At 46.4% G+C, this 24669-nt stretch overlaps 1 protein-coding gene and 1 long non-coding RNA gene across 2 annotated transcripts in view; one reads left to right on the top strand and one right to left on the bottom strand.

Moving 5' to 3' along the window:
- Positions 1 to 427, bottom strand: part of DDX39B (DExD-box helicase 39B) — a 62969-nt gene extending 62542 nt beyond the window's left edge. The window contains exon 1 of the mRNA XM_068250329.1: positions 327 to 427. The gene's annotated coding sequence lies outside the window, so the exon portion shown is untranslated. The remainder of the gene's footprint in view (positions 1 to 326) is intronic.
- A 456-nt stretch (positions 428 to 883) lies between these two features.
- On the top strand, positions 884 to 11969 carry LOC137528109 (uncharacterized). Its single transcript, XR_011023268.1, has 5 exons — positions 884 to 1045; positions 6213 to 6292; positions 6470 to 6550; positions 8761 to 8794; positions 11841 to 11969. It is a non-coding gene; the product is annotated as an uncharacterized lncRNA (long non-coding RNA).
- The last annotated feature ends 12700 nt before the right edge of the window (positions 11970 to 24669 follow it).

Here is a 24669-nt window from a genome sequence, read left to right as displayed (position 1 = left end):
CCTCTACAGAGAGGGCAATATGTTGCACTACAAGGCTCAGCACTCCCCAGAGAGGATTCAGAGAGAGGCTACTGCTGTAACAGGAGGAGGGGGTGGGGGTAATAACTTCCGGAGAGACCCCAGCATTGCCAGGGGGTGAAAGAGGCAATGACTGGACTCCCAGGACTCTCAGCGCCTCCATCTTGCCTCCCTGCTGCCATAACAGCAGCCGCCATAGAAATATACAGAGCAGGGCGCCGTACGGGGTCTCCTCTCCACACACGAGTAATAAGGGGGCGCAGAGAATCAGGATGGCGGAGATACTCTGATGATTCTGCCCCGCTTACCTTCTGTCTTTTCCTTCTGCTCCTAACAGGGGGGCGGGAACTAAAGGCACAGCAAAATACTTCCGGTGCAATGACAGTCTCTGCTGCCAATCACTTTTTGCTGCCGCGCAGGCGCACTTTTTCTTATACTAACAATTGCGCATAAGACTGGCTGGCAGTGGCTAGTGAAGAAGCTACGTACGTGCCAACCAGGGCTGTTTCTCGCAGTGCCTGTAACAAAATAAGCGGCCAATCGTAATTCTATGCATTTTATATTGGTTAATATTCCAAACAGTGTCCAAATGTTATATTCAATTTTTTTTAATTACTTCATTGCAAATATGTCCTATATTGCTGAAGTTACTATTATGCTACAGACGGTACTGTTTCCTTCATGTTAGTTCACTATATTCTGGAATTTCCTCGTAGGCTGAAAGCATTAGCAAAGCGAACCATGCAGTTAGCTGTACAGGCAGTGAATTAGACAGCTAAGGTGTAATCAGCAGCACTGCAGGGAATCTCTTGGACGGGGAGGGGTCCTCGGGCTCGGCTATAGAAGCCAGCGATAACTTCTCTGAGTCTCTCTTTGCCTGCTGAAAGCTGATGAAGATGGGGGGTATATGCAAAACTGCTGCAGAATCCGCGGATATCTCCGCCATCCGTCCCCACTGCGCGCTGGCTGCTGCCTGTATAGTTAGAGGAGCTTGTTGGTTATTTTTATCATGAATTATTTCCACTGGGTGAGTTTAAAGGAATTACTTACAGGACTGCTGATTAGAGCATGGGGGCCAATATACTCAGACCTAACCAGGCTGCAATGTGTACGATATATATGAGGTCTTGATTATAGTCAACCACTGTTGTATCAATATTAAATATGTATAGAAATTGCATCTAATGTAGGTGGTAGTATGCCTCCTTATATAAAGTAAACTGCTAGCAGAGGGGTAGTTATCTTCCAACCTATGTAAGAATGTATGTTGCAGTTTGTAACTTATCAGCCAATTGCAATATTTGGTTTACCAGTGCACCAGATTAGTGCTTAATTGCATATGTGTCTCAATAATTCCTTTTTATAATGGTTTATAGTTAAATTTTTAAAGTGAACCAAAGATGAGCGCTTATAAAAGTTTTTATTTATCTGGGGCTTCCTCTGGACAATCTGCACCCCTGCTGTCTTCCTCCTCCTTGTCCCGATAGAAGCCCTGTAAGTTTGGTGAACATGTTTCCAGGAATGAGATGGGGCATGTGTGAATGGCCAAACTTGTGGGGCTTCTACTGAAAGGAGGTGGAGTAAGACTGTGTGAGTGATCGGTGGGGAGGAGGAAGCCCCAGGTATGTATTAAAGCGGAATATAACCCTGCATTTCAACTTTGCTCTAAAACATTATTTACAGTATATTATATGCAACCAGCTTTTTTTTTTTTTTTTTTACTAGACCAGCATTGGAAGGGTTACACAGGGCTTTAAAGAGAACCCGAGGTGGGTTTGAAGAATATTATCTGCATACAGAGGCTGGATCTGCCTATACAGCCCAGCCTCTGTTGCTATCCCAAACCCCTCTAAGGTCCCCCTGCACTCTGCAATCCCTCATAAATCACAGCCACGCTGCTGACAAACAGCTTGTCAGAGCTGGCTGTGTTTATCTCTATAGTGTCAGTCTGCTGCTCTCCCCGCCTCCTGCAGAACTCCAGTCCCCGCCTGCATCCCTTCCCTCCCTGCTGATTGGAGGGAAGGGACGGGGGCAGGAACCAGAGCTATGCAGGAGGCGGGGGAGCAGCTGACACTGACACTACAGATGTAAACACAACCTCACAGCATGGCTGTGATTTATGAGGGATTGCAGAGTGCAGGGGGACCTTAGTGGGGTTTGGGATAGCAACAGAGGCTGGGCTGTATAGGCAGATCCAGCCTCTGTATGCAGATCACATTCTTTAAACACACCTCGGGTTCTCTTTAAAGTTCCTGGAGATTTCTGCAGACGCATCCGAAGCTCAGATAGTTACATTTTGTTTACATAAATGTATCTAAGTGTTGAATGTGACTCATCTCTGACTGAGCTAGAGGACAGAAAGTGTGTAACATTCAACACTTAGATACATTTATGTAAACAAAATGTATCTATCTGAGCTTTGGATGCGTCTGCAGAAATCTCCAAGAACTTTAACCTGCTGAGCGGTCTGGACGAGCTCAGCTCGTCCAACACCGCCAGAGGCTGCAGCTCAGGCCCTGCTGGGCCGATTTGCACCAAATAAAAAGCAGCACACGCAGCCGGCACTTTGCCAGCCGCGTGTGCTGCCTGATCGCCGCTGCAGTGCGGCGATCCGCCGCGTGCAGCGGCGAAAGAGGGTCCCCCCAGCCGCCCGAGCCCAGCGTAGCCGGAACAAACAGTTCCGGCCAGCGCTAAGGGCTGGATCAGAGGCGGCTGACGTCAAGACGTCGGCTGACGTCAATGACGTCACTCCGCGAAACACGGAGGGCCGCTCATTGCGGCCTTCCGTGTTATCTCTTGCCGCCGGAGGCGATCGGAAGATCGCCTCCGGAGCGCCCTCTAGTGGGCTTTCATGCAGCCAACTTTCAGTTGGCTGCATGAAATAGTTTTTTTTTTTATCTAAAAAAAACCCTCCCGCAGCCACCCTGGCGATTTAATCAGAACGCCAGGGTGGTTAAAGCCCTGTGTAACCCTTCCAATGCTGGTCTATTAAAAAAAAAATGCTGGTTGCATATAATATACTGTAATGTTTTAGAGCAAAGTTGAAATGCAGGGTTATATTCTGCTTTAAACTCTTACGTGTTTGTCTTTGGTACACTTTAAGGGTAATTTGATACTTTAACCTCCTTGGCGGTTCAATTTTTCCGCCAAGGAGGCTGCATTGCACTTTTAAAAAAAAAAAAAAAAAATTTGTTTCATGTAGCTGAGTGGTAGCTACATAAAACACCACTAGAGGGCACATGTGTCCCTCTAGTCCGATCGCCGCCGGCCACAAAAGTAAACAGGAGATCGCGTATAGAACGCGATCTCCTGTTTGGCTTCTCCTGTCGCCCTGGCGACGATCGGAATGACGTCAGCTGACGTCAGACCCATCCGATCCAGCCCTTTGCGCTGCCCGGGACTGATTGGTCTGGGCTGCGCAGGGCTCTGGCGGGGGGGGGCCCTCTTCCGCCGCTGCGTGCGGACGATCGCCGCAGATCGGCGGCGATCGAGCTGGACGCGCGGCTAGCAAAGTGCTGGCTGCGCGTACAGCAATTTACAGAACAGGAATCGCCCCACCAGGGGCTGAGATATCCTCCGCGTCGGCTTACCCCGAGCTCAGCTCGGGGTTACCGCTAAGGAGGTTAATTGGTGGCTTATTTGCTTTCCAAAAGCAATAAGCTATGTGTTTTTCAGTGTAGAGCAAAAAAAAGTAAGTGTACACATTGCATTCCAGCGGTTCTGGAGATGTTTAGCTTTCAGGGGCAACAAAGGGATGATTTGCATGTTCATCAGTAATGCATTATGGGGTACCTCACATGCTCACTGCAACCTGAATAATTAATACCTTCTGTTTTAACAAGGCAAACGTCTGTTTTGCATAGCATTGTAGTAAGGAGCATAGCATTGTAGTAAGGAGGCTTATTGATCCCTTCCAGCCCATTACACATGGTTCACCATGAGCTTGCTGGGCAACCTGTAACTCCTTTTACATCATGACTCTAAGCTTTAGATGCTAGCAAAGGCATGCTTATTTGAGACTTTTCCATACAACCTGATTTTGTGCCCATCCCTGTACTGTTCACCTGCCTTGCCCATATCCTCCACACTATGGGTGGCTAGTGGCCATCAGATTGGCTGGACAGGCTAGAGATTTAGGGGTAATGTAATACAGTGTAGCTGATCATTTAAAGCTAGCAACACATGAATAGATTGTTGCCTAATATAGCAAAAAGTATATAGGTCTTTCAGATTGGAAGCTGATCAGGGAGGGATCATATACTTCTGCAGAGCATCTGTGGAAAGCTTATTGAATGGCAGTGCTGCATCCTTGGATGTAGTGTTATAGGCTCTCAATGGACCTTTGTTCCTGCCTCAATCTTTCTGTCCTGCCCCATGGTCTTTATTTTTCAGTCCAGACCATTTAAAATTTTTATTGGTCGAATTGAGACATTTATGGCATATTTGATAAGGGATCAAATCTGCTGGGAATCTCTAAAATCGACAAGCGTGTGGCTACCGCTTGGGGCCAGTTTCCATTAGATTCATAGCACCACAGGTATCCTGATCCCAGTGCACGCAATGGAACAGTTTCCCGTGTGGAGCAATCCGCAAATCTGCAGCATGCTACAGATTCTCGCACATCCGCACGCTATCCCCTCCATACACTTCTGCATCTACCTATACAGAAGTGACGTGAACGCTAGCAGAAGTGGGGTGGTGAGGTAGCTGCATTCGCATCACTTATGAATGGAAAAGAGCCCATATGTCAATAGCTTCTAATAGAAGTCCTTTCCACTCTGTACATAGGACTTGAATCCCACCACTGTACTTGAAGTTGATTCTTTGAGTTATTCCCCCCCCCCCCCCCCCCCCTCTTAGCATTCTTCTCCCCTGGATTGGTTTTCTGCAGTAGGGTTTTTGTCAAGACATTTACTGCAGTACTGGTGTCAATGAAGGTATGCCTGCCTAAAGTCTGTAGGGGTGCAAATGATGAATTGGGAACCTGACTATTGTATGATGAGAGGTTTAAGTGCCTTGATGCGCTCCAGACTTGGTGGCTTCCTGAGTAGAATGACACACATACGGCAACATAGTGCTCCATTTGACAGGAAACTGATATGTGCAGGGGCCAATCAAAATCTGTATCTATTGATTAGAGGAATGTTGCCTGATCCACAATTTTGCAAGGGTTATTTGGATTTTGGATCCCACGGTTGAATTGCCAAGAAAGCTCATGGTGAACCAGGAGTAGTAGTGTTACTACCGGTCTATAGTGGCTGGATAGTGTAATGGTTAAGGGCTCAGCCTTACACAGGAGACCCTGGTTCAAATCTTGGCTCTTCCTGTACAGTAAGCCAGCACCTAGTCAGTAAGGAGACCTTGGGCAAGACTCCCGAATACTGATTACTGATCACGCCCTAGTTGCTGGAGCTTTGAGTCTACCAAGAGAAAAGTGCAATATAAATGTTCTTGCCATGTGTTACCCCTATAATCTGTAACCTTTATTGTCCAGCGCTGCCTAATATGTTGGATGATCTACTTGCCCAGGAATTCCTCCATCCTCTTGCAGCGATCCTGTGCCCTGGCCGCAGCTCTGCTCACCGCTGGTGGCCCGGGTCCTCACCGGTGCAAAATGCCAGCTGCGCCTGTACAAACATCTCACGGAGTCACACTGACATTGTCCAAGCAGTACTGTGCAGGCGTAGTAGTTCTGCGCCTGCGCAGTACAGGCCAGATGACGTCAGACTCTGTGAACCGCATGCTGGAGTGCAGGAAGATGCTGACCTGGCGAGGTTGGCATATGGACCGGGAGCTGCGGTGAGGGCACAGGACAGCTCCAAGGGGCTGGGGGAAGCCTGAGGTAGGTGGGTTTTTTGTTTTTTTTCCCTGCATCTTTTAAAGACAAACATTTATATAGCGCTTTTCTCCTGGCGGACTCAAAGCGCCAGAGCTGCAGCCACTAGGGTGCGCTCTATAGGCAGTAGCGGTGTTAGGGAGACTTGCCTAAGGTCTCCTGCTGAATAGGTGCTGGCTTACTGAACGGGCAGAGCCGAGATTCGAACCCTGGTCTCCCATGTCAGAGGCAGAGCCCTTAACCATTACACTATCCAGCAGTGCTTGGTGTCTAAAGGAAAGACCCTGCCCTGTAGCTTTACTTTTGTTTTTGTTTTGTTTTTTGGTTTTCCCATATTTATTCTCACTTTTCCTCATAGGATGACACTTAGGGGCTACTTGCCCCTGGCACCAGCCTGGCTGCTGTGGGTTCATCAGTCCTGCAGGCTCTTTAGAAGGGGTAAGTGTGGATGTGGACATATTGTCGCTATCATTTTATGTGGTCTCTATATGATGAGGTAATCTGCAACTGACACGTACATTGATGTTATCACCGCAGCGTTCTGAAGAGCCATCATGTCATGTGATGCTTGTTAACGTTCCTTCATCCTTGGCTAACCTGATTTTCTTGCCGCAGGTATCGCTGTTGGAGGCGGCTGCCAGGTCTGGTGACCCGGAGATGGCGGCTGCCAGGTCTGGTGACCCGGAGATGACCTAGGTAAGCTCAATAACTTGTGTGATACTGTATTCTTGCAGCCACTGAGTGTATATGATGACACCTGACTAGAGTCTCTGATGCTTTGTGAAGTCTAAGTAAACGCTCTGATACACTCAGGAACTGCTGATGTCCTTTTATTGGTGCCAGAGAAACAAACCAGCCTTGAGAACAATCAGATTTTACAGGTTCTCCTTGTTGGCAGATGTGATAGCATTTAGGAAGCATACATGCTGTTTGTTGGGCAGAGGTGTAGCTATGGGGGGTACAAGGGGCATATATCCCTGGGCGCAGCACCACCCTTGTGAGGTGGCTGCCTGAAGTGCCTCTGCTTCTCTCCCTCACTCTGCAAAGGGCAGAAGCGATGGCAGTAAAAAAGTGACTTATCTGGCTGTCCAAAGGGGGACACATGGCTATATCTGAACAGCATTTATAAATCTTACTCCAAAGACTTGTGTAGTACTAAAATTGGCACATTTATACCGAAAGTGACAAACTCCTTGGCTAAATTAATAATCTGACTTGGCCACTCTTTAGATAATCCTGCTTCCTTACCTGCCGTTTGTCCATTTGGCTCACTGTCACTTTAAAGCTATAATTTCCCACAGCAGCATGTACCTTGCACTGGTGGACTATACATGATTTGTTGCCCATTCTTGTACCATTGAACCCCTTCTATCAGTCATGGATGCAGCAGCTAGACTCATCAGACTTTCCCACTACTATGCTTCCACTTCTCCCTTCTGCGAAGCCCTACACTGGCTCCCTATCAGCTTCAGGATCAGTTTTAAGGTTTTGTGCCTTGCCTACAAATCTGTGCACAAGACCTGCCCAACCTACATTTCTGAGCTTGTCAACAGCTATATATACCTGCCCGTCTCCTCCGATCCTTAACCTCCTTGGCGGTAATCCCGAGCTGAGCTCGGGGTATGCCGCCGGAGGTCGCCGCTCAGGCCCTGCTGGGCCGATTTGCATTCTGTAAAAAGCAGCACACGCAGCCGGCACTTTGCCAGCCGCGTGTGCTGCCCGATCGCCGCCGCTCCGCGGCGATGTGCAGCGGCGAAAGAGGGTCCCCCCAGCCGCCCGAGCCCAGCGCAGCCGGAACAAACAGTTCCGGCCGGCGCTAGGGGCTGGATCGGGCGGCTCTGACGTCAGGACGTCACTCCGCTCGTCGCCATGGCGACGAGGAAAGCGAAACAAGAGAGGCCGCTCATTGCGGCCTATCTTGTTACTTTCGATTGCCGGAGGCGATCGAAAGTACGCTTCTGGAGCGCCCTCTAGTGGGCTTTCATGCAGCCAACTTTCAGTTGGCTGCATGAAATATTTTTTTTTTTAATTTAAAAAAAACCCCATTTCAGCCTCCCTGGCAAAATAAATAAACCGCCAGGGAGGTTAAATGATCTCCGCCTGACCGCCCCAGACATTTCTCATTCCCACGCACGCTTACAAGATTTCTCAAGAGCTGCCCCCACTTTAGGGAACTCCCTTCCACTCCCCCTCAGACTCACTCCTTCCTTCAACACCTTCAAGCAAGCCCTCAAAACACATTTCTTTAAAATAGCCTACCCCACATGTACCACAACTCTGTCAATCACCCTTTCCACAGTCCTACCTTGTCCCCCCCCCCCCCCCCCTCCACCCTTTAGATTGTAAGCCTTGGCAGGGCCTCCCCCTTCCCTTAGTGTGTCCTTCTTAATTTTACTACCCCAGCAATGACACCCTTCTCATGGACTAACTCGTACTTGTTTTGCCGGGTCTCTGTAAACCGAATTTTATACCCTGATTGTATGTATAACCTCGTGCTATGTTGTATAACCGTTTGCTACCTCTGTCTGTCACCCCTTGTTGCAATGTATGTATCCCTATTTATTGTCCAGCGCTGCATAATAAATTGTAAGACTTTCTCAAACCTGTGTTAGTCGCCAGCAGTGCACAAATTGCTAGTAAGCAGGGCTGTGGAGTCGGTACAAAAATCGTCCGACTCGTGGCTGTTTAATAAAACCTCTGACTCTAGGGACCCAAAATTGCTCCAACTCCATAGCCCTGCTAGTAAGCCTATATACAGGTTGTTGCCATAGCAACACTAAATGGTTACCTGTGAATGTACAGTTGATTGCTGCTGGGTCTAGTGAAGGACAGCAGGGCCCAGTTATCTGTGGTGCTAGGATGGTGCATGTCTGCATTGTAATACAATGGTCTTTCTCTGTTCACAGGTGCCGCAGGAAGTGATGCAGACTATCTGATAACGTAAGTATCAGCAATCTGTTTCCTTGCTGATGTTACCAGGCTGTCATGATATCTAGGCCTCAGCGGTGCAAAGCAGGCCTGGGGTGGCACCCTGGCATTTGCTTAACTTGGGTTTCTGGTTGGCATGGATGATGATACTATGACTAGAGTCTCTGACTAGATTCTGATGGCTTAGTAAACGCTCTGACATGCTAAAGAGTATAGTGATTCTTGACCATACCATTAATTACTTGGTAAGGCAAACCTAGAAAAATATATTGGGGAAACAAGATTGCACCCCTGTTGGGTCCTATTGAAATCCAGTCGGGGGTAGTAAAACTGGCAGTGATGTGATTGCAGATGCCACACGGTAAGTTTAAAGCACACCTAAGCTGTAAGGGATTCGGATGCTGACATAATTAATTCCTCTTAAAGGAGTCGTCGGGCAAAAAAATTTCACTTACCTGGGGCTTCTACCAGCCCCATGCAGCCATCCTGTGCCCTCGTAGTCACTCACTGCTGCTCTGGTCCCCCTCCGTGAGCTAGTTTTTTCCGACCTCTGGGTCGGCGTGCCGCATTGTGTACATTTATTACGCGTCAGAGGTTCAACATGTAAAATTTGAACCGCTAATGCGTAACGTACCTGCACCAGCGGGAATGCGTAAAAATGTGCGCAATGTGGCCTGCCGAGGTCGAGGAAAAACGAAACTAGCTCAAGCTCACGGAGGGGGACCAGAGCAGCCGTGAGTGACTTATGAGGGCACAGGATGGCTGCATGGGGCTGGTAGAAACCCCAGGTAAGTGAAACTCTTTTTCCCTGACTCCTTTAACCCCCTTGGCGGTATGAAAAATACCGCCAGGGGGCAGCGCAGCATTTTTTTTTTTTTTTTTTTTTTTTTTAAATCATGTAGCGAGCCCAGGGCTCGCTACATGATAGCCGCTGCTCAGCGGCATGCCCCCAGCCCCGCCGATCGCCTCCGGCGATAGGCTATCAGGAAATCCTGTTCAAAGAACGGGATTTCCTGGAGGGCTTCCCCCGTCGCCATGGTGACGGGCGGGATGACTTCACCGACGTCGGGACGTCATTGGGAGACCCGATCCACCCCTTGTCGCTGCCTGGCACTGATTGGCCAGGCAGCGCAGGGGTCTAGGGGGGGGGGGGCGCCGCACCGGATAGCAGCGGCGGTGATCGGGGTGCTGGCACAGCTAGCAAAAAAAAAATCATGAAAATCGGCCCAGCAGGGCCTGAGCGGCACCCTCCGGCGGCTTACCCCGTGTCACACACGGGGTTACCGCTAAGGAGGTTAAAGACACTGAAGCGAGAATAATTCTCACTTCAGAGCTCATAGTTAGCAGGGGCACGTGTGCCCCTGCTAAAACGCCGCTATCCTGCGGCTAAACGGGGGTCCCTTCACCCCCCAAACCCCCCTGCAAAATCAACGACCAAATTGGTTGTAGATTTTGCTGCTCCTAGAGGCAGGGCTAACTGCTGCAGCCCTGCCTTCAGTCGCGTCTATCAGCCCCTCTCAGTGAAGGAAGACAGATGGGCGGGGGAGAGGCGGAGATGCGTGCTGACAGACGCATGTGGGGCAGGGCTGCGGCGGTTAGCCCTGCCTCAATCAGGAAGAGATCCCCAGCTGCACGGAGTGGATTTTGGGGGTAAGGGACCCCCGTTTAGCTGCGGGATAGCAGTGTTTTAGCAGGGGCATACATGCCCCTGCTAACTATGAGCTCTGAAGCGAGATTTATTCTCGCTTCAGAGTCTCTTTAAACAATGCACATTGCCTGGGTGCCCTGAACAAGCATGTAGGTCAGAGGTTTCTGGCTGGATTAGGCCCATGCTTGTTTCAGGTGTGATTTGCACTACCGCAGGCATAGATTGGCAGGACAGCCAGGCAACCATTTCTTTAAAAGGAAAAATGGCAGCCTCTATCACTTCGGCTGTACTTTAACTTATGCCATACATGGTTTATGAGACTGTTGCTGAGCAGGCTGTATGACCAATCCCTTGTCCAATAGTAGAAAGTAGTCTGTTTGGACACTAGTGCATACATGTCAAACTCTGGCCTGCAGGCCAGATCTGGCCCTCAGTGCAATCAAATTTGGCCCCTAAGTGTCTTCCAGAATTGGTAAAAAAAAATCATCAGTCCATGAAATTTCCAACTCCAGGTACCTAAAATTGCCACAGCCCTGCTCTAGACCATCAGGGAAACTATATTGGAGGGGTAAAGCCCTAGATCACCAGGGAAGCCATATGGGGGAGACAGGCGGAAAGCACTAGACATCAGGGAGCTGAATGGGCAAGGGAGGGTGTTATTTAGACAGCCAAGAACTGTATAGGGGGAGAGAGGATGACAATTGTACACCAGGGAACTTTATAAGGGAGGAAGGTGGCCACTGGACATTAAGGTTGACCTGTGACTTCAATTTCAGCCCACTTTGTATTGCGGTTTAAAACCCCTGGCCTAGTGGGATAGGTGGAGGAGGGGATGATCCCATCTGATGAGACAGGGGGAATGGCTAGTGTGTTCACTACAGCAGTCCAGTTTACTGATCGCTACTGGGGACTCCTGTTGGAAATGCCTTATGCTGGGAATACACGTTAAGTTTTTACTTTAGATAGATGGGTTCGATAGATAAATTCCAACCTGTTGGATCTGGTCGATTCTACTTTCGTTTCGATTCTCCTCATTCAAGTGAATGTAATTGATAAGAAAAGATAAGGAATCGATTGAAAGCGAAAACGAATGCAAAAACGCATCGTGTATTCCCAGCATCTGTGTGGGAAAACACCGCTGTCGGGATTTTAGACTTCTGGGTCGGCATTCCTAAAAATGTATCCAGTTGCAATAGCAGTGTGGAGATTCCCCAAACTAGGCTGGCGGTAGGCTTGCGGAGATACGGAAGCGGCCGAGTTGATACATTTTCTGTGTTCCGCTCTGCTGCAGCTGCCTGGGAGGTCTGTCTCCATTCACTTTATCGCCACATCAGAGGGAGCGGTACTTCCTGACCTCACACAGATGACTCCAATGTCTTCTTCTTGAGTAACAGTTTTGTCTCTACACAGGTTCTTCTGAAGGGGAGAGGCTGGATGTGACCTGTGACTTCTGCTGCCTCTGAAGGATTGTGATGCATGTGCCAACTAAAGCAGTTCCATTACAAATGTTTGCTTAATGAAATAAACTGGTTTGAAGAAGCTTGTGTTCTGCATGTTTTTAGGGGTATAGTGTTTTATAATTATAAACTATACTCATGATGGATGCATGCTGATGGCAGCCTAATCACACTGTCAGGACTGGATTTACCATAAGGCACTGTAGGCACAAGCCTGCAGGTGCCTGATGGAAAGGGGGCTCACTCTGCTTTCCAAGTGCCTCCCTCCTTCCCTATGCTGAGTCCCAAGTAGAGTGTAAATGAAAGGTTACATTATGAACACAATGCTCCACCACCAACCCAAATAAGCTCTACCCACACCTCAAATTAAGAGGGAGTGACTCCTTTGAAAAGTATCCGTACAAAACATGAATCCACGAAGTATAGCCACTCATAGTTATAGAAAAGTGCAAAAAAAAAAAGCTTTATTAGGGATCCATACCCACACAGACCAACCAATTAAAAGCAATTAAAAATGGCCATGGTAGAGTGCTAATACATCCGCAATTGCACCCTCACACTGCACTCTCCTCTCATACACCCCCTTTTCCCTCTGGTACCGCTCCCAGGCCATGGGACTTGAACCCGCCCACCTATGCATTGCACCCGCCCACTTGCAAGCTTTGTCAGGATGTGCGCCGCGAAAGGTTACTCACTCTGCTCTTGTCATTACACTGACAAGATCTCCACTCCATTCAGTCAGGGGCACCTCTAGCAACCTAATACTTTGGTGTTACATCTCGCTACTTAATATTGAGGGTACTCCTGGGTACCTAATACTAGGACACCTGTAGTTACCTATGATGGTCAGGGTAAGTAGGGGGAGGTGGTAGCTGGGACAGCCGGCACAATTGCAGTGCACATTCAGCAGGAGGCTGTAGGCTCATGGAGGGCATGGTCTCTAGGTGCCAAGACATCTGCCTATAGGCTCCTGTGAGGTAAATCCAGACCTGCACACTAGAAACATGCCTCTGTACTTCCAGGATTTCTCTAGGAATGTGCAGGAAGTTAAGAACCAGAGATGGATCATGAAGTGGCAAATGACTTCAGCTTGCCTGCAAACTGTTTACAGCTCCAAATGGGGCCAACTAAAAGCAACCGGAAGTGCACCTGATTGGCTGATTTCAATTTGCATGCGGACTGGAATTATTTGTATGTCACTGACCATCCCTATTCATAACATGAGTCTCCAGGTTTGAGGTGTTAGCTGTTGGTCACTAACTGGTCAAGTATATAAGTGGCGGGGGCCTTGTGTTGGACAAAATAATCCCTTTGTTGTCCCCAATAGCTACTGTAGACAACCCTCCAGAACTGCTGAAATATGTTAGCTTTTAACTGTTAGAGCCAGACATCAAATTTTCACACTAAATCGCAAACAGGTAGCACTTAGGACTACCATTTTGCATGTTTTTAACCGCTATTAGCATGGTAAATTTGCTGCTCACACTTCTGCGATTCAGAGCGATCAGCGCTTTAAGCACTGTACCACAATCCTTCCAGAATCATGGCAAAATGCTGCAGATAACAGGTTTTGCAATTGGTGCAAATTGCCCAATCGGCACCAATCATGCCTGTGAGATCTTTGCCATACTTTGTGTGATCTGCTAAGTGGGAATCTCCCAAGTGCAAATGGGCCCTAAAGTGCTGCAGAATGTCTGCTATATACAATATATATGATAGGACTGTGGTAAAGGTGGCAGAATGCCTGTAACCATACATGAGGTGGGGGTCACATGGTACAGGTGTCCCAGGGGAAAAATAGGATGCATGCATCTATGAGCCTGCAACACGGCACAGCATGGGTGAGATGCACATGGGGAGGGGCATGGACCTGTGGGGCCTGGCAGGCTGAAGTGAATCAATCTTAAAGATTTCGATCTGTTAACATGGCCTCCAAGAAATACTGGTGGGAAAAAGTTGCCTATGGGGAGGGGAAGGCTCTAGAGAACCTTCCATTCCTCTCATGGTCCCCTCGTTCCAGCGCAGTCACACCTGTTAGCAGTGTTCTGATGGGTTGAATGCTGGTCTCCTGCCACAAGGCTTCGGGAGCCCAAGTGCTCCTGAAGATGGGACAGCTCTGTACTGCACATGGGCGAGCAATTGTGTGCTGTATGGAGTTGCCAGTTTTCAGGAGCACTCTGGCTCCTGAAGTCTTCCATGGTAGCACAGAGCAGCATTAGACCCATCTGTCACACAGCCAACAGGGATGATGGAGCTGGAATGAGGGTACCATGAGAGGATTGAGAAGACTATAGGACATAGAGCTATCCCTGATAGGTGTGTACCACATTGGGTGGAGATTGTTGCATGGGGACTGAGGAAGTCGGGTGTTATGCTATAGCTATCTGACGGAGGAATGGGAGGGAGCACTAAATGTAACTTGTAATGGCCTCCATTTTCACCCTACTGACTTACTAAATACAGCAAATCAAATTTGTGGTCTGGTAAATCCCAGGGTTGTGGAGTCGGGGCAATTTGGGGTACCTGGAGTTGGTGGTTTCATAAACTGAGGTGTTGGATAATTTTTGTACTGAGGGCCCGTTTCCACTATCGCGAATCCACATAGCCAATACAAGTGGATGGCCCTGTTTCCACTTGTCAGTAATCCTGAGTGGTTTCTGCGTGGGGAAAAATCTGCACGGAAGAGCCCTCAGAATTCGCACACCACTATGCAAATCGCAGCTGTCTTTAAAAGGGAAATGGCATGCGTATTTTACTGCGATTTCGCATAGAAACTAATGTTAAATCACACAGGTGGTGACATGGTTAAAGTCGCATAAATACTAACCTACGCGAAATCCCAGTAAAATATGCATGCGGTTTTTTTCATTCCCCCCCCCCCCCTGCACAAGTTGAAACGGGCCCTCTACAGCCCTGGTTAAACTGTGTTGTACCTCTTTGCACCAGTAGATGGTGGTAGAAGTAACTATTATTACTGGTAGACACACTGGGAATATGCAATTCTAGGTGATGATGCAGCATACAAGCTAGCACCTGGCCATTGTAAAGGAGTTATTTACTTTAGGAGCACCCTTCATCTACCCATGTACAATTTTAGGAGCACCCTTCCATATACAGAATGGAAAATGTAGTGAGGTCGGGATCTACCATGAAGGCCTTCGCGATCTACCTAATGGACACTCCTGGTGTATATAGAGCAGTTATCCTCTCCATGGCCTGCAGGCTGTATGTGACTTCTCTCCTCCTGGAGGTGTGGCCATAAAATGTGTAAAGCTGGGTACACATGGTACAATTTTCAGGCTATAAGATCATTTCTGACTGGTCTGAGCAGATTGTAATTGTTTTGGGTACTTGTCAATGGAAAAATCTATCATAACATTGATCAGGAAACGTTTGGATGGCTACACTTGGTGCAATTTATCAGATTACCCGTCAATCTGATGGAAGATGGCATTGTGTGTACTAGCCCTGCAAGGACATTGGGGGAGTAATTGGACAAACAATGCATTTACAGTGAGATCAGAAATAGAATGCGGATGGACACAGTAGTACAGAGAGCAGTGAGTTAGGGCTGGTTCAAAAAGCTCAGCGCCATGTTCAAATGCCAGCGTTTAGATGCTAGCTTTTGGGAAGCCTTCAAGGCTAGCACTTTGGGTCTCTGCAATTTTCCCGGTGTTTACTGTCCCTGAAAGCTGTTTTCAAGATGAGACTCCACACCAGGATGTACTGCCAGGCTTGCATGAAAGCCAGCTCTAAATGCTCCCATTCACTTGAATGAGGTAGATCCCATCAAACGCTGCAAGAAAACGCCCGTGTGAACCAGCCCTTAAAGCCAGTGGTTACCAATCTAAAAATAAAAAAGTCAGATACTCACCTAAGGAGAGGGAAGGCTCGGTCCTAATGAGCCTTCCTTCTCCTCTCCCGGTGCCCTCGGTGCTGCGCTGGCTCCCCTGTTCGCGTCCGCTGCAGCAGGGACTTCGGAGGCCTTCTGAAGCACTCGGGCTCCATACTACGCACGCGCGTCATAGAGGGCGCTCGCGCATGCGTACTATGGAGCGGCCCCGTCCTCGGGAGCCCGAGTGCTCCCGAAGGCTTCCAAAAGCTCCATTCGGCTGCGGAAGTGGCAGTATTTGACCGAACTGGTCGAATACTGCCACGGGGGATCCTGCGCGGGACCGGGCATCGGGAGAGGAGAGGGAAGGCTCGGTCCTAATGAGCCTTCCCTCTCCTCTCTCCTTAAGTGAGTATCTGACTTTTTTATTTTTAAAGAGGTAAACATTCACTTTAAGCACACAGTGAGTTTTCAGATGCTTCAGGTCACCTGCTCCATATCTTCAGCATAGTGTCAGGAAGATCTTCAAGAGAAACTGCAGCAAAAAGGGGGGAAAGAAAATCAATACATTGCAAAGTGAGAAAAAAAAAGTCAAATGATATTTGCAATGTAATTCATGTTTGTTTGTTTTTTTGAAAGTATAATTTTTATTAAATTTTTCATACAACAAAGAAAAACAATTGTGCCTGCCAACCGTGGCGGCACCAAAACATACAGAACAGTTAACAAGACCATTTTCCATTCTGAATTAAGTTCTTAGGATACATTGCTGTTCCAACCCACAATTCCAGGAAAATCATATTATTAGGAGAGAAAGTGGCATGACTCGGCTGCATCTCCCCGCAAAACTCCAGGAGAACTCTCGGTTTGTAATTCATGTTTGATCCACAATTGGTCTACATGTCATCTTTACAACTGGTAGAGGTGAAAAAAAGACAGCATCAACTGTCATTATATGTAACCACACCCCCTAACAATGTGATGGGCTAAAATGTATTTGTTTTTTTTTTTACATACATATAGGGGATACTGGTTGCTTGGCAGTTGGAAACAACTTATTTCCCACAATGCAACAAGGTTCAAACAGTAAACTGCCTGGACTGAGGTGCTGACATCACACTGGGAAGGGTTTCACCACAATGGCCTCAATTCACTAAGCTTAACTCCTGTCTTTAATAACTCTTCAGAGCTGTTTTACAGTTATCACAATTATATCACCATGGTGATAACTGTAAAACAGCTCCGAAGAGTTATTAAAGACAGGAGTTAAGCTTAGTGAATTGAGGCCATTATCAGCCATACAGACCCCATCTGCACCCCCCCCCCCCCTTGTACACACCATGAGCAAGGCAATCTCTGTGTACTGTTTTTATTCCTCCTCCTGCGTGGCTGTTGGTTCCTTCCCTAGTGTCTAACAATCGAAATCGGATGTGTGTGCCAGGCTTCAGCCAGAGCTGAAATTCCTGCTGAAATCCTATTGGTTAATGATGTGCTGTGTGTGGTAGGAATAGATTTCACTGATCAGAGGATTCGATTGTCAACATTACATTTTACAGCTTTTTCTGGATTGAAATAAACTCACACTGCAGCCTGTGACACCACGGGAACAGCTCTTCCTGCGTGGAATGAATTGATGTCAGTCTGAAGGGCGGCTTATCTCATCTGGCTTCAGTAAACAAATCAGATTGGTTGCTAGGCATTTTGCAAAACCTTGCTCTTTGCTCTGCTTTATTAAATTACCTGACATGCTGCTTTTTCATAGTTGTTCTTGTGCATCGACTCTCATTTGCTAGAACTCTGCACAGGCAGTGGAAAGGTGCCCACCACACTGTTCAGTGATCAGTTACGTTGCAGAATAATTCTGCATGTCAACTCATTGCCAATACAATTCTATGAGCCTGTTCACAGTACAGCGTTGTAACGGATCGCATTATTGTAATCAGCCGCATACAGGCTCTGTATTAAAGGGAACCAAGCATAACTTTTGTTTCCTGGCATCTCATAGCTATAGGAGCTGCCATGTTCTCCCCTCCCTTTCTAGCTGTCCATTATTTAATCAAGGGAAAGTGTGAAGATAGCATTTGTGACTTCTGTAACTCTTTGAAGCACAGTGTTCAATCTACCCACCCGCTGATCAAACGGTTTTTTGTTTGCTCCTTGCTAATGTGTGCGATAAAATATTTACATCAGTCCTTATTTATCTCCCTGAATTTTTTTGTGGAAGGGCAGACCTTCGGAAGTAGGCCAATCAAACCATCTGCTAAACTTTGAAATGTAAAAAGAGGTAAAATTTAAAGTTTTATTTATTTTATTATAAATGAGCCACATTGTTGGCATACATATTGTGGGGTTGATTCACTATAACAAATAGCGTGCTTTATCAGAGTTAGCGTGCCTTATCAGAGTAGCATAGTGAGCGCTATGAATTTATGCCTGCTAATTGGCAAAGGCGAGAGCTCCACTCGTCCTGCCCTAAGCCCTGTGGGCTAAAGGACATTATCCCCACTCTTTGGCCCAATAGGCTGCCTGTCCCTTTACAGGGGGTGATAAGGCACGTTAACTCTGATAAGGCATATTAACTGATAAGGCACGTTTAGTTATAGTGAATCAACCCCTAAATGTGCTATTGAGATACCCTGAGTGTTAAAAATGGTGCTTGTTCACTTTAAAGTCTATGTCCAGTCTCCATTGCAGTTCACACTCAATTTAACGCGTATGTTATGCAATTGACCACTGTGAACCTAGCCCAGTGATGGCTAACCTTGGCACTCCAGCTGTGGTGGAACTACACATCCCATGAGGCATTGCAATACTCTGACAGCTGTAAGCATAACTCGGGGAGGGAGAGGCATGATGGGATTTGTAGTTTTGTCACAGCTGGAGTGCCAAGGTTAGTGATCACTGCCTAGCCTGTGCCGCATCTAAGCACAGCTGTACTCAGACACACTATATTTCTGCTTCTGGGTAGCTGGTGGCAAGACATTTTAAATAAGCATAACTTTAAAAAGAAAAAGTTATCATTCCACTAATAAGCTCGCTTCAGAATATATTCCTGTTCATACATTTGGCCTGTAGATGGCACTGCTCTACTTATATTGCTGAATAAGATTATCTGGACTGTCCTGGGTTGTTGGATCCTGCTATGCTCTGGTTAGGAACACTGAGTGAAGACACTTATTATGTAGAGAGTTGGTCAATCCTGTAAATAAGCCTTATGATGGCCATAAACGGTACAGTTAAAACTTTCCATTTTCCCATTTATTTGACCAAAGGGATCAAATAGAGTGAAAATCGGAAATCTTTTTTTCTCCATCGAGAAAAAAAGGTTTATTAGTTTTTTTCAATAAAAATCTTATCAGACAACCTGGGTGATTGTTTGTGAAATTGCATAGTGTATGATAGGTTGTATAAGAAAATACTGTTAGATAAACCAACTTTTTCTTCATATTCAATCGGTTTTCTCAGATTTTCAGAAAAATTGAATGTATGTGTATGGTACCTCGAAAAGAATATTAAAAACTATTCGACCAAACGGAATAATTGATCAAAATTCTGTGATTGGAAAAAAAAAGAAAAAATTGTATGAAAAGCTTTTTGTATAGAGGGCTAAAGGTGGCCACTAATGGTCCAATTTCTAGCGAAAAATCTGTTCCAGCGATCAGATAATTCTGATCAGAAGAAAAATCGTTCACTAGACCATCAACGAACTAATCTTGGCTTCCAATCTATCACAACCAAGAAAATCCAAATTTTGGTTTGACCAAAATCCAATCTGACGACTATTTTCATAATTGTTCGTAATCGATTGTGCCCATCAATGGAGATTATTTACAACCAATCCGATCAGAATTTCTGATTGCTCTGTTTTTTTGCCAGAAATTGGACTGTTAGTGGCCACCTTAACTCGGACTTGCATCAGGGCCGTTTTCCACTAGCTGCGATCCGCTTCAAAAAGCGGATCACAGCTGTTTTGCCGACCACAATGAGCACCGCGGTAACATGCCAATTCCGTTACCTATTTCCACAACCGCGATTGTTTTTTCCCAAATTGCAGTCGCCAGCCTGCGAGATTCTTGCCGCGGTTGCGCTCTGTTCCCGATGGCTATATGGCAAGCAGGAAAAAGCAGCTTGCTTGATCCCAAGCGCAGCGTGATTGCGCTTGCTAGTGGAAAAGGCCATTAAAATTCCGGTAAAATAGCCACTATCGCAGGTTTTTGAAAAAATCGCAATTGTAGCAATTTTGCTGCAATTTTTATGCAGATCAATGAGAGCATTTTTATAAAATGAAACCGTATTGAAAAGCGCTCGGCGGTGTGGCACAGTCCTTACGCGTTTTTTTCCCAGGCCTCTGATGTCCCTGAAGATACAGTATAGCCTCAGGCTAGGGTGCCTCGGTACCTAATTATCACATTCCTCGCTATAGAAAATAACAAGGTTATAATAGCCACATTCCTATCACTGAGCCCTGCTGGGGGCAATTAAGCAGAACGTACGCTGATTTGTATTTTCAGAATCTTGTGATTGCTCTAAAATTACAGCGGAAATCTGTTGTTTTTTTACGGAAAAAAAATCTGCGTTCTCTGATTGGTCCAATGCTTCCGAGTTCTGTGATTGGGGTACAATTACCTAGTTGTGGTAAAATGTCCACGGAATTCAGATTCGAAATGCTGATTTACGGAAATTTGAAAATTTTAATTCCGTGGAATACAAATGAGCATTCCTAGTATTGTGTAACCATCTTTAGTTGGTCAGGAATAGTGATCAACTATCACTAAGATAGTTGATCAGGAATAGTGGAAAATTCTGATCATTTTTGTCAGAACATTGAATAGTGTGAGATAGATTGTCAATTTCTTGATTTGTAGACGAAAGCATTTCTTTGTTACAGCTGATGCAAATCCTGCAATAAATCTGAAGTGTGTTTACTTCCTGCTTTCATGGAAGCAGAGGGTTAACATCCTGTGTTTACCAATTAGCTGCTCTGCCGTGGCAGAGGAAATTCCTGAGCTGACACAGCTGAGTGATCAAATTAAGGTGGAGATTAGTCACAGATGAGTGGGAATTAGACAGGCTAAAATCTCTAAAGGTAGCCATACACTGGTTGATTTGCCATCAGATCGACCAACAGATAGATCCCTCTCTGATCGAATCTGATCAGGGAGGGATCGTATGGCTGCCTTTACTGCAAACAGATTATGAATCGATTTCAGCATGAAACCGATCACAATCTGTGAAGCTGCCGCTGCCCCCGCCCCCCCCTCATACATTACCTGCCTTGCCGGCGCCACTCCCCCGGTCTCCGCTGTCTACTTTTCCGCGCTGGTCTCCGGGTCCGGCTGGTGGCTTTACTGAACTTCCTGTCCAGGGCGCTCTACTGTTTAAACTTCCTGCCGGGACAGGAAGTTCAGTGAAGCCTGCCGGACTCGGAGCCCAGCGTGGAGAAGAAGACAGCGGAGACCGGGGGAGTCGCGCCGGCCGGAACAGGTAATGTATTGCCGCTAGCGTCGGTTGTCGGGCATTCGAACGCCCGATGCACACCCGACCCGCCGGCGATTGAGCAAAATCTTTCGCATGAACGGATCGACGGGAATCGACGGGAACTATTGATTTCGGACAGAAATTGATCGTTCTTTCAGCGTTTGCGCAACGATTTCACAGCAGATTCGATCACAGTGATCGAATCTGCTTTATATCGGCGGGAAAATAGTTAGGTGTATGGGCCCCTTAAGGCTTTGTTCACATCTAAAATCCCAATCACTCAGGCCATCGTTTTGCGATTTTGTGAGTGTTTTTTTTTTTTAGCGCCTCCCAGCGCTTACCTGAGTGCTACGATTTTTTGTAAAGCGCTTTTTTAAGCGCTTTTGCAGAGTGACTTGTTTATTCACTTCGTGAAGCAAGTCAGGAAGTGGACTCTTCGACCCGAAAAATAATAAATACAATGTATTTAGCGCTGGGGAAATCCCTATATAAAGCGCTTTTTTCAAGCATTTTGCGATTTCCCTATACCCTACATTGAGGCAAATCGCCCCAAAAATGGTACAGGCAGGGCTTTGGTGAGCGGAACGGAATCGAACCACTCAGATGTGAACTCTCTCATAGGGAATCATTGCACAAACACTTTTAGGCTCCCTGCACACCGCAAATCCGATTTCCCCTGGATGCTATCAAAAGAAAAACGCAGCATGCAGTACCGATGAAAAATCGGAATCGCATATGAAAATCGATTAAAAATCAGAATCACATGTAGTATGCAAGAGGCCATAGGCTCGCAGACTTTTCACATGCAATTCCGATTTTTAATCGGTACTACATTCTGCATTTTTTTCTGCGTTTTTCTATTGATAGCATCCAGGGAAAATCACAAATCGGAATCGCAAATCGGATTTGCACTGTGCAGGGTGATTTTGCAAATCGCCGGCGCTTAAAAAAATGCGAAAATGCCCTGAATACATACAGGGTGCATGTCTCTGTTTTCCTTCTGTCTTGTGCAAGAGTTCAGTTTCAATTTAATTCTTGAATCAAAAAATATATATAAATAATTGTGTGCTATGCAGCCACCTAAACCTCTGATGAGGTTTACTTCTACTTATAATTTATCAATAATGAAAGACTTTAAAAAAAAATTGCAACAGACAGGAAGTGGTTCAGGCGGTTCATCTAACTATAAAGTTGTCCTTGGGACTTGCAGAGACATAACTGATCCTATTAGCTGATAACAGTGAGTTTCCTAATTTGGAGTGTGGTGAGTAGATGGACACAGCAGCTCCTCTCCCCCCCTTGTGTCATCTAGCTGGGCTGTAAAACTGGAACAGCCAGGAAGGGTCAGTGGAGGAAGGAGAGACACACAGCCCTATTGTCTAAAGTGGGGGAGGTTGTCCCAAATGGCTCTCCGTAGCAGCTGCACCCTTTTTGGAATTCCGGCTATGAGGCAGTCAGACTCAGAACCCAGCAAGGGGAGGAGGGAGGGAGAGCTAGAGGCAGGCAGGCCGCACCTATCAGCTCTGAAAAGCACCTTTCTGCCTACCTCCTACTTGGAGGAGAGGTGTGAGAGCCAGCAGAGAGAGAAACGAATGTTAAACTGAAAACTGGGATAACTGTGGATTTTGGGAGCCCATGTAGCGTGGGAAGGAAAAGAAGAAAGACAGGAGGAAAGTGAAATGAAAGCCAACAGGCAGAGAGCAGACTGCAGGTCCAAAACCACCAACCGATAACTTCTAGACGAGAGACGGATCCTTCGAAAAGAACGAACAAAGAAAGTCATTGTCGAACGTAGATGAAACCGAAGAAGAAAGAGTGAAGAGGTGGCCAAAAGTTCAGGAGAAAGAAAAATGCTTTGAAAGTGTGAAGGAAAGAAAAAGGGCCAACGACTTGCCACCCAACAAACCTCATCCATTCAGGTCCACTATCTGGTGAGGAACCAGGTGAACAAGACTGACCTCCCTCCTCGGGAAGACATAGGGTCAAGAGAAGGTGAGCGGACTTATGGGTAAAACATATGGGCGATTCTAATGTAATGCAGTGACATAACCACTCATCAATGCACCGTACTATGGGATAGATCTTGATCTGATCGGGATATGTCATACTTGTCATTGTGCCTTGGTACCACCTTGCCTGATGTGGTACTAAAGCATATGTATTATTTTATGAGTTAAATGAGGTTCACGACAGTGGTATTGCTAACAGAACTCTATATTCTGCTATTTACTTTCATGACTGTGACGTATCACCACCACGGTCCTACCTTGAGCCTTACGTCATAGTCTATACCTGAAACTTAACCATACCCGTAATGTGTCTATTACTAAACTTAACCCGATACTGACTGCTGCCAACCCACAACTTCCTTCTCACAGCCCTAATTTTAACCTAGCCTTAACCCTTCCAAGCAGGGACGTAACTAGAAACCACTGGGTCCCCCTGCAAAACTTTGAATTGGGCCCCCTCCCCCTGCACACTGTATAAGGACTGTCCTCAAATCTGTCCTCAAATCTTTGTATGATTCATTATCAATGGCTGAGCAGATGCAGTCACTAGAACAATTGTGCAGAGAGCAAACGGTTTTCTCTCCTTGCCCTTAATTGTCAGTCTCTCAGGACGGGGCCTCATGTGGCTTTTGGGCCCCCCTGCATCTGCATCCCTTGCAGGGTCTATTGTTACGCCCCCTGCTTCCAAGAATGTAAAGGAGGCCATACATGGGTTGACAGCCGTCTGATCCAGGAAACAATCGATCACTCCTTGATCAGGTTGTGTGAGTGATGTATGGTTCGGTATTTGTCATGGAGCCAATCTGCCAACATCAAGCCAACAAGAATGGAGTTGGGTTATACCTTTTCAAAACAACTATGTAGTTAGTCATTAGGGGTATTACTGAACATAAATTATGCCCCCAAAAGCAAGGCACACATCCAAGAAGGCTAAAAAGGTGAGTCGCATATTCAGGAGTAATATATCATGGGAAACCATACTTGCACACGTTATGTGACATGATGAGATAAGCATGTACTGTATATGTACAGTACAAAACATATTAACAACCAAGCTGTTTTATTTTGCTACCTGAAAGAGGTAATTTCTAGGCATGGAAGTGACAGCTTCTGCCTTGTCGGGAATATAGTAAACATCACTGATAAACAAATTACAGCCATACATTTTTTCTGGCAGATTACAACTTCTGAGGGCAGGGAGAGATAAAATACATGAACAATTTTTTCTAACTCTGGGACACTTAATAGGCTGCCATTGAGTAGAGACCGTACAACATTCAACCTACTTTGTAAATGTAATAGAAAACCCTGGGATACATAAAAAGTCATTTTTAGGAGTAGGAGGATAAATATAAATCTCATCAGTCTATTTTTAGTTCATTGAAGTATTCTGAATTATTATGAGCTGAATTATGGCAAATACCTTGTTTTAAGTATTATATCCAAGATTCTTTTTTTAGTAA

This window comes from Hyperolius riggenbachi, chromosome 8 (assembly GCF_040937935.1).
Source record: "Hyperolius riggenbachi isolate aHypRig1 chromosome 8, aHypRig1.pri, whole genome shotgun sequence".
In the NCBI taxonomy this organism is placed as follows: Eukaryota; Metazoa; Chordata; class Amphibia; order Anura; family Hyperoliidae; genus Hyperolius; species Hyperolius riggenbachi.
This window is presented reverse-complemented; position numbering and strand designations above follow the sequence as displayed.